Below are 8,767 nucleotides of genomic sequence, written 5' to 3' on the forward strand. Positions count from 1 at the left end.
ACCAATTAAACACCGCCAACGTCTCCCTCCTGCTGGGAACAGATGAGCAGTAAAGCTAACAGTCGTAAGTCATTGCTGTGAGCTGCGGTCAGGAGATGAATTCGAGGAATACTCTGTGACATCTCCAGTATGAGTACAGAGTAGGTGTTAGCTGGTCAAACCTGGATGGTAAGGTGGTAATGTAAGCTCTATTCAAGATTCTCTTTTGTATAGATTCACTTTTACTACACTGAAAAGGAAAAAAAATGGCATCATGTCTGATTGAGTGGCCGCTCACTTGCCAGGTCATACAAAGTCAGAAGCACTTTGTACTCTATTAACCTCTTGAACCCCAAAAACTTCACACTGGTTTGAAAGTCATTTTATTTTTTCAAATTTAGCAAAAACTACACCGTTTATCAGACATCGAAAACAGGTAGAAATGTTGATTTTTCAGCTTAACAATGCTCTCTGAAATCATTGTGTCTGACGAAATTTAAACTCTAAATTGTGATATTTCATTAAAATCAGTTTGTGAAACATGTTTCAACACCACAAATAAACTACCTGCAGTAACCAGATTCTGTAAAGAAAATAAAAAGTCTGCACTCTTCTGCATAGCCAAGAAGCCATTAGTGACTCAGCTATGAGCAACAGACGAATTACAAAATTTAGGAACTTTTCAGCCAAACTTTGCTGAACTTCAGGCTGACACAGAGCTGATAGGAGACTAATTCAAATTGAAAGTAAAACATAATCCATAGTATATAGAGCCACAGTTTCTCTCTAGTGTTGGTAACACCCATTGGCACTTGTAAATATGTTATACATGATTTTAATTATATATATATCATCAGTTTTCAAAGACATTCAACTTTTTCTTCTTTCCTGATTTATTGCATTATACCTCTGTTAGTCATTGCTGTGCTGTGTCTATAGAGTGCAGGACTTCATATAGTTGAGAAAAATGAGTCCACAGTGAGGATAGCAAAAAGTTTCCAGAAACTGCTTGTGGTTCAGAGATACAGTGACAAAGAGGAACAGTGATAGAGAGTCCTGGACCCTCAACAAGCTAATTTGCATAGATGACTAAAAAAGACTCCAAAATAAATGGCTGCCAAAAGTGACTGATCATTGCCAGTTGATTGCTGTAGTAGATTTGAATGCACGTGTAATGTATCATCTGGCAGAACCAGATGTAAAAACGAAAGAAACATATGACACTGAGAGCTAAATCAACTAAAGCTGCAAAGAGTATTACAGCAAATGACAGATGGTGTTGCTGTGGGCACCACAAAACCAAAACACAATCTGCAAGAGCAGCCACACTCATATCAATATTCATTTTCACACAATCTTTACCAAAATACTTTTCTCCCTGCTGGCACTTTGTCGCTAGGGTTGGGTTGATGGATGATTGCATTTCATACATTAGACAGAAGTCTTCACGTGCAAACATGAGAGGGTGTACTGAAAAGATGCAGTGTAATATTTAAAGATCATTCAGGTGCAGAGTGAACTGGAAATGCAGCAGAAAAAGAAGCAGAAGAAGAAGAAGGGAGGTGTTCTAGCTACGTCCAACTAGGACGAACCCTTGGGTAGAACTAGAGGAGGGATCGCATATCTTATCTGGGAAGGGAATGCCTTGTGATTCCCCAGGAGGAACTGGACAATGTTGCCGGGTAGAAGGACATCTGAAATGCCCTCCTTACCCTGGTGCCACTGCATATTTTATATACTTAAATATAGATTATTTACAATGTTGCTAAAGAACTCTTCAATAAACAAAGTAAAACAGAGGATTGGCAGCGACACCACTTAGTATTTTATCCCCATTTGTTTAAGCCTTTACCAACAGCAAGCAGAGGTTATACAATATAACAACAAATAGACAGACTTCCTTTCTCATTTAATGCAACCGTCCCCTGAGTTGCTGTACCGCAGACAGACATTTATCACCTATGCGTCTGAGAGCAGCCCCTGAGGGCAGAGAGTAATCATGTCTCACATTAACTACTTTACATTTATATACACTAAACCTTTCAGGTCATTTAACCCTGGTTCTGTATATGACTCACTGTGGATAGGTCTTAATAATCCCAAACGGGGAGTATGTGAAGTGCATAAATGTTGCTCTCCACTTATGGGAATTTGCTCTTCAGAGAAGTACACTCATAACGTTGAAGAGCTTCCATCACAGCTTCGATCTACTGCCAACACTAAATTAGACTTTTTTTTTTCCCGTGACCACAGAGATTAGATTGTGATTCATGGTGAAGGAGTATCGTCACTGCTTTTATTAAACAATCTAGCTAAACAATTTATTAATCATTTCTTTACAATTATTTCTTAAGATGACGGGGTTTTAGAAATACTTTATTGCAGGGACTTCCCACTTCTCTGCCATAGCACAGGCAGTAATGCAGCTCAATATAATATCAGCAAGGACGACAGTATTTCCCTGTGTGCCCTCCAATAAAAATCAAATCAAAATGTTCTCACTGGCTGTAAAACTTTGGTATTAAAACTGCATTATCGGCATATGACAACCCAAAACATCAACGCTGACATCTTCCATGGAAAATGCTGATGTAGTATTTACAAATGAAATACAAAATTCATTTATACTACACTACAGCAATAAAAACACCAAAATCAGGACACAATGAAATACTAAACTGCGAGCGGCTCCGACGTTTTCGAGGAGCCACTGGGGTCGTCTCTAATTCAGCTCATTTGCTATTCAAATGAAGAGGCTTTGAGGATGTTGAATTAATGGAGACCAAGTTTCCCAAAAGACTACTGAGTATTTAATAAACAGCTCTTGTTAAAGTATGTTTTATTCATCATTGTGGGTCATAAGTGGGCTTGACACCGCCGTATTAAAGGAGTTGGATACCTGTGTAGGTTGAGGTGAGGTGTGAGGTGGAGGACATGTGCAGAACGACACCATAGTTTTGTGGTTACGAATCAGAATATTGTTTTTACTTTTCGTACCAGTGTAATGTTTAGCTCTCATTGGACGTGAAAGTTTTTAAACTAAGTAATACTTCTTGCTGAAAACTGGTTGGAAAACATCAAATATCAGATATTTTCCAACACAGATCCAAATTGAAATAAATGTAATACTTCAGTTTAGAACCAAATGTCTGCCAAACCAATGCTACAATCTTTTGGAATATTTCTATGTCAAATGATCACTCAGGGAGAAAGTTAGAAGTCTTGGTCTCACACATTCAATCACGTCTCTGTCAGCTGCTGTGGTCAGCTCTTTTGCTCCGTTCTGTCAATCACAGAAATAGAGAGAGTTTTCTCTGCGGCTCAGTGGTTCTCAGAGTCCCAGACATTTAGAAAGCAGGGCTAAAGGCAGGAGTTATACAGTCATGGTTGGATGAACCATCTTTTGCTGTATTTTGAAGTATAATGTAAAAGATATATTCTGGGGACATGTGAGACTTCATTGTATTTTTGTTTTTTTCGTGATATTTCTTTGCAGACATTTGCTTCTATTTAAGCTCCAATGTAGGAATGCAGTGCTTTAATGTATCAACAAGGGGGAGCTGTATAAATGATGGGTGCAGGACAGACTGGAAAAGAAAGAAGGTACAGTAGGAAAGAGGGAGAACTTCCCTGTGTGTTTATTTGTACATGTGTGGCTGGGTGGATGCTTCTGCAGCTACATATCCCTCCTCTGGGTGTATTTCCTCCAGGTATTTCCTGTTCGAAACTGTATCTGCATGTGGCTCCTGTTGCATATATCTGCGTTGTTTCTAATTATAAACTCCATCATTACGGGGAAGGCTGTAAATAGAATCACATGTTCATGCCACCCCATAGTCCCATACTCATCATAATCTGGACTCAAACTACAGACCAATCCCAACGCTGCTTTGGAAATGCAACATGTGGTTCTCCAATAAGCGGCGAGTGTAATCTCAGCCAGCGCCAATGGAACAGCCTTCTGCAACCCTTGTAATCCCATCGAGGTTCCAACCAGATGCGATCATAACGTCTCCAATCTCACCTCGCTTTACAAGTCTCTAATCCCAATCAGACCAATGGGATGTGCTTTTACAGGGCCAGTGTTCGTGGTAACCGGGTGGATGTTGACTTTTCTCCACATCACCCTCTTCCATCCGCTGCATGGCACGCTGCTAATCTTTGACATAACGGGATTTAGAGCATGAGTGATGCTCAATCACCATCTCCAGCCTCACTGCAACCGCAGGAAATGGGCCTTTTTCTTGCCCATGCTTGCTTTCATATTCCTCTTTTCCCTCCCTGTCTTCTTTCTCAGGCTTACTGTCTTATTACAGGTGATGTTTATTGCATTTAGAAGTGGCAATTATTTGGTACAAGTAACGAGGGTTGACTGTAAGTGGGTTTGTGCAGGGACGAGTACCACACTTGAATACCTTTTGTGGTGTAACCAAAAAATACCTCCATGGCATATCAGAAAAATCCTAAAAGCTGATGCTGATGTGTGAGAAAGAAAGAATTGTTTAGAATTTAGGATTTTAGTACTTATCAATTTGACAAAAGTTGACTAAAACTAGGTGCAAGGCAATCTGAGCAAATACAGTCCCTCTGTTACTATAATACAACTATGTACAGCTACGCATAAATTATTCACTCCCATGCAAAATTTTAATTTATACTGAATTTCCAGTAGACCATTAGGGGTTCTTATGGCTGGAAATGGCATAAACAAGTGACAATGATGAGCTTTATGTACTTTTGTGTTTTCTTTCACATCTTCAATAAAAATGCACTGGCAAAAAATATCCTTCTTGTTGCAAATATTGGAGAAAATACACACTTCTATGCAATTTCAAATACATTTTGTAATGCCACTATGTTCTAAAGCAATTAAATATACTAAACTGAGAACAGCTGACTCAGCAGACTTTAAAAAGCAGTTCAATTCATTCTATTTTCACAACTTAAATAAATGTATGGTGGCAGGATTACAAACTAATCTGATTTCGATAAACCTTTTCAGTGTTATGTGGATGGGTTGGGTTGACATAACAATGTTGGTGATTGCATCAACTTAATATGCAGTGTAATTAAAAGGTACATTTTTGCATTAGCTGATTCAAAACTCAAGAATTCAAGCTGAAAAAAACGTATTTTTTCTTCAGCTTCAGTCCAGGATTTTAAGTTCCCTCCTCTATCTTACAATCCCAGACAGTTAAGACTGGTTACTAATAACATCTTCAATCTGAAAATATCTGTATTGGTATAAATAATTATGACCCTAATTGTATTAGATGCAATGCCTCCACAGGTCAGATATTAAAGGTTGTAGATCCACCATATTGGCACACTGTAACAGAATAATTCTGGTACCTTTCTTATTGTCTCAATTTGGTCTCAGTCCTCAAATATCAAGCAAACACTAAGGCCCAGGGCGAACCCAAGGTATCAATCCACAGACCACTCCACCAAATCATATCACAAAAACACAAAGGTAGCTTGATGCTCCCTTCAACTCCTTGATGTTTCTCAATCATGAATCCAAGTCCTTGATGTCATTCGCTCTGGAGCTGGCCCATTTAGAAAACCCAGATGAGCTCCTGAACGTCGTCATTGGGCCACGGGAAACGAGGGCAGGAGCTATTTTCAATGCGGCCGACTGATCAAATGAGCTGCCTCCACAGTACTGTAAAGCAGCACATCTGGTTCCTCATCCAGTGCCTGCAGGTTCAGTCACTTAAAAGAAATAATCTCTAAATGTGCGCACACACACACACATACACACACACACACACACACACACACACACACCACATACTCTCCTCTTAGCAAATAAATGATCCGGCTTTATAACACATTACTCTTTTTCCTGTTTTGAAAGTGGTAAAGAACCATTTTCTGAAGCTAATGACCTTTGACCACAAGTGCATAAAAAAAGACCTGTCATTTCTTGCTATTTCCACCTGCTGTTATTAAAGTAATAGGTGAGTAATGGAGTTTGGTGTCAAGAGACCAAGAGAGTGAACGTGATATAAAAAAAAAAAAAAGAAAGAAAAACAGGAGGATAGAAAAAACAGTTGGTTCTGCTCTGAATAATTTGTCTCATACCTCTTCAACAGGAAGATTTTTGTCTCAGCCATCAGCTCAGGGAGCCGTCATCAGTCCTGCAATGTTTTCTATTCATGTGCTGTCAACTGACACAGTATTTCCTACTATTTACGTACTGTAACTGACATGGATCATCCACATACTGACACACTGAAGCAGTCGGACCCAGTGCTTCAATGATTTGTCTCCAATATGACAGATTCCATCAGGATTAGTCGTTTTAAGGAAGCGTAAGACAGAAGCTCAGGTCGTATCGGCAGTTGAGTTGAAATCATGAACTGATGGATGGCTGATTACAGATCTGAAAGTCATCTGATAAAAGTTTCATTTGTTGCATTATTATTTTAAGGTGAAATGTCACGATTTTCTGGTTCTAGGTTCACATACACGGTACTTGGCTGCTTTTTTTTAATTTTTTTTTAAATAGCAGTGAATATCCTTAGGTTTTGGTTAATTTTCCAGACTGAACTGCATGTCACACATGATTAGTTCCAGGACTATTGGGAAGTTAAAAACCCAGTGATTCTTGCCATTTTCACAGCTTCTGCCACTGAAGAATGGTGTAATTTTGGTGATTTTTTTATTATTTTTTTTAAAGGTAACATATCTTCCAAACTTGCCATCTGGTTTTGAGCTTACAATTGTTCCTCATCTAGCCATGTAGTGCTGGTTTGTAAAAATATAAAATCTATTTTGATTCATGTCAGATAGCAGAGGTGGGAAGTAACGAAGTACAAATACTTTGTTACTGTACTTAAGTAGATTTTGCAGGTATCTGTAATTTACTTGAGTATGAAGTTTTCCGACGACTTTTTACTTTTACTCTCTACATTTGAACACAAATATCTGTACTTTCTACTCCTTACATTCTCAAAACTGGCTCGTTGCTTGTTTCAAACTCCGCGGATGACGACATGACGTAACAATTTATCTTTCCCAGCAGTGTGCAATTTGTCACAGAAGCTCAACACACCTCAGCTGCCTGCGAGAGGCTTTTTAGCACTGCAGGACTGATTTTCAGACCCAAAAGGGCCCGTCTTCATCCAAAGAACTTTGAGAACCAGCTTCTGCTGAGGCTCAATAAAAGATTTTGGTAGTCTTGAGAAGACGAGTGTTTCCATGTTGGTTATAATGTTTAATGTTCACAATGTTGGTAAAATGGAAAACTGTCCAGTGATGTTTTTCTCTGTACCAGCACTGTGCAGCTTCTTAAAGGATACAAATTTTGTTTGCTTCAAACTTTTTACATTTTGCAGAGTCATCAAAAGAGGAATCACGTATCATCGAAGCTAAAAATTCATTTTTACTTTTTACTTTTGTACTTAAGTAAATTTCTGAATCTGTACTTTTTTACTTTTACTCAAGTAAAGGAGTTGAGTCAGTACTTCTACGTTTACCAGAGTCTATTTTTACACAAGTATCTCTACTTCTACTTTTGCCATCTCTGTCAGATACATGAAAATTATATCCATCCTTTGACTTCATGACCTCAAACTTAAAGGGGCGTTTTGGCAGCTGATCCCTAAATTCAGAAAAATGTTAAATCCTGCTCAAAGATGTCTGTCAGTACAGTTTTTCTACCTATCTGTCTATGAACAATCCCTTCAATGCATCAAGCACTTTCTAAAACTGTTTTTTAAATGCTCATCAACTCAAGATTATAACACAAGAGTTAAAATGTTGAGAACAAGGACTAACACTATCTCCTGTAATGGCACCACTGACACACAGCCAAGAGGAACATTCCCAGCCTTGAAAAGTGTGCAGGAAAGTGACTTCCTTCTCGGAAAATAAAGGCTTGGAAAGATAATAAGGGCTCTTCAAGGCAGAGAAAATCAAGCAGGGAATTCTTTAGAAAGCATTTTAAAATTGAGCCTCATATCAACTTTCCTCAAAGACCAGCAAACACATTCTTAGACAAGCCTGGGCTCACAGGATCGCAAATAAGATAATAACAAGCAATGCAAACAAGCTTTTCACCGACAGTGTGCCAATCTTTATTGTGCGGCCCTACAGTGGAGCAGCAGGTCTGTCTCACAGGTCTGTTCTGACGCTTAGCAGTCATGATAATCATGGCTGTATTCACTGCTGGAGCTTCAGATGCACTGGAGACTCTTGGGTGTAGGTGTAATTGGAGGCACTGTAATAAGAGGGCCCTGTCAAAATGCAATTAGCTTTAGCTATCTAGGATTCTCGATGTGTTCCCGTGCCTGCATGTGTGTGTAGTCTGTGGAGTGGGAGAGATTGAGTCAAGCTGAGGTCAAAAGGAAAGAGAGCGCACTTACCAGATGCCTCAGCTGTATGCTCACAACATGGAGAGTGGCTGTCTGAGTGACACAGGACTGTGTGTCCTGCAATTAGCTGGAGACATACTGGGTCTGTGACACATGGAACCTCAGCGAAGAGAGCCTGACATTAGGTTTGTACATGTTCATCTTGTGCTTTCTTTTATACTTCTGCCACGTTTTCAGTATCTGACTGCTGGCAATAAGGAAACCCAAGCGGGCACTGATGCTTCAGGTCCTCAAGGACGTACTGTACATCTGACTCAGAACACCAGAAGGCTTTATACTGTGTATTGAAACAGGGTGCTGTAGAAGGCAAATACTGGAAAACTGTTGTGAAACCTTAGGGTGATGACAACTTTCAAAAACATCCGTAGAGAAATGGTAACAACATATTTTGCAAAACTTACAAATGC

At 39.2% G+C, this 8,767-nt stretch overlaps 1 protein-coding gene across 3 annotated transcripts in view; it reads right to left on the reverse strand.

The window, feature by feature from the left end:
* Positions 1-8,767, reverse strand: part of LOC103371184 (calcium/calmodulin-dependent protein kinase type II delta chain) — a 98,539-nt gene that overhangs the window by 43,576 nt on the left and 46,196 nt on the right. The window lies entirely within an intron of this gene.

The sequence above is a fragment of the Stegastes partitus genome, unplaced genomic scaffold (assembly GCF_000690725.1).
Source record: "Stegastes partitus isolate 25-593 unplaced genomic scaffold, Stegastes_partitus-1.0.2 Scaffold1538, whole genome shotgun sequence".
In the NCBI taxonomy this organism is placed as follows: Eukaryota; Metazoa; Chordata; class Actinopteri; family Pomacentridae; genus Stegastes; species Stegastes partitus.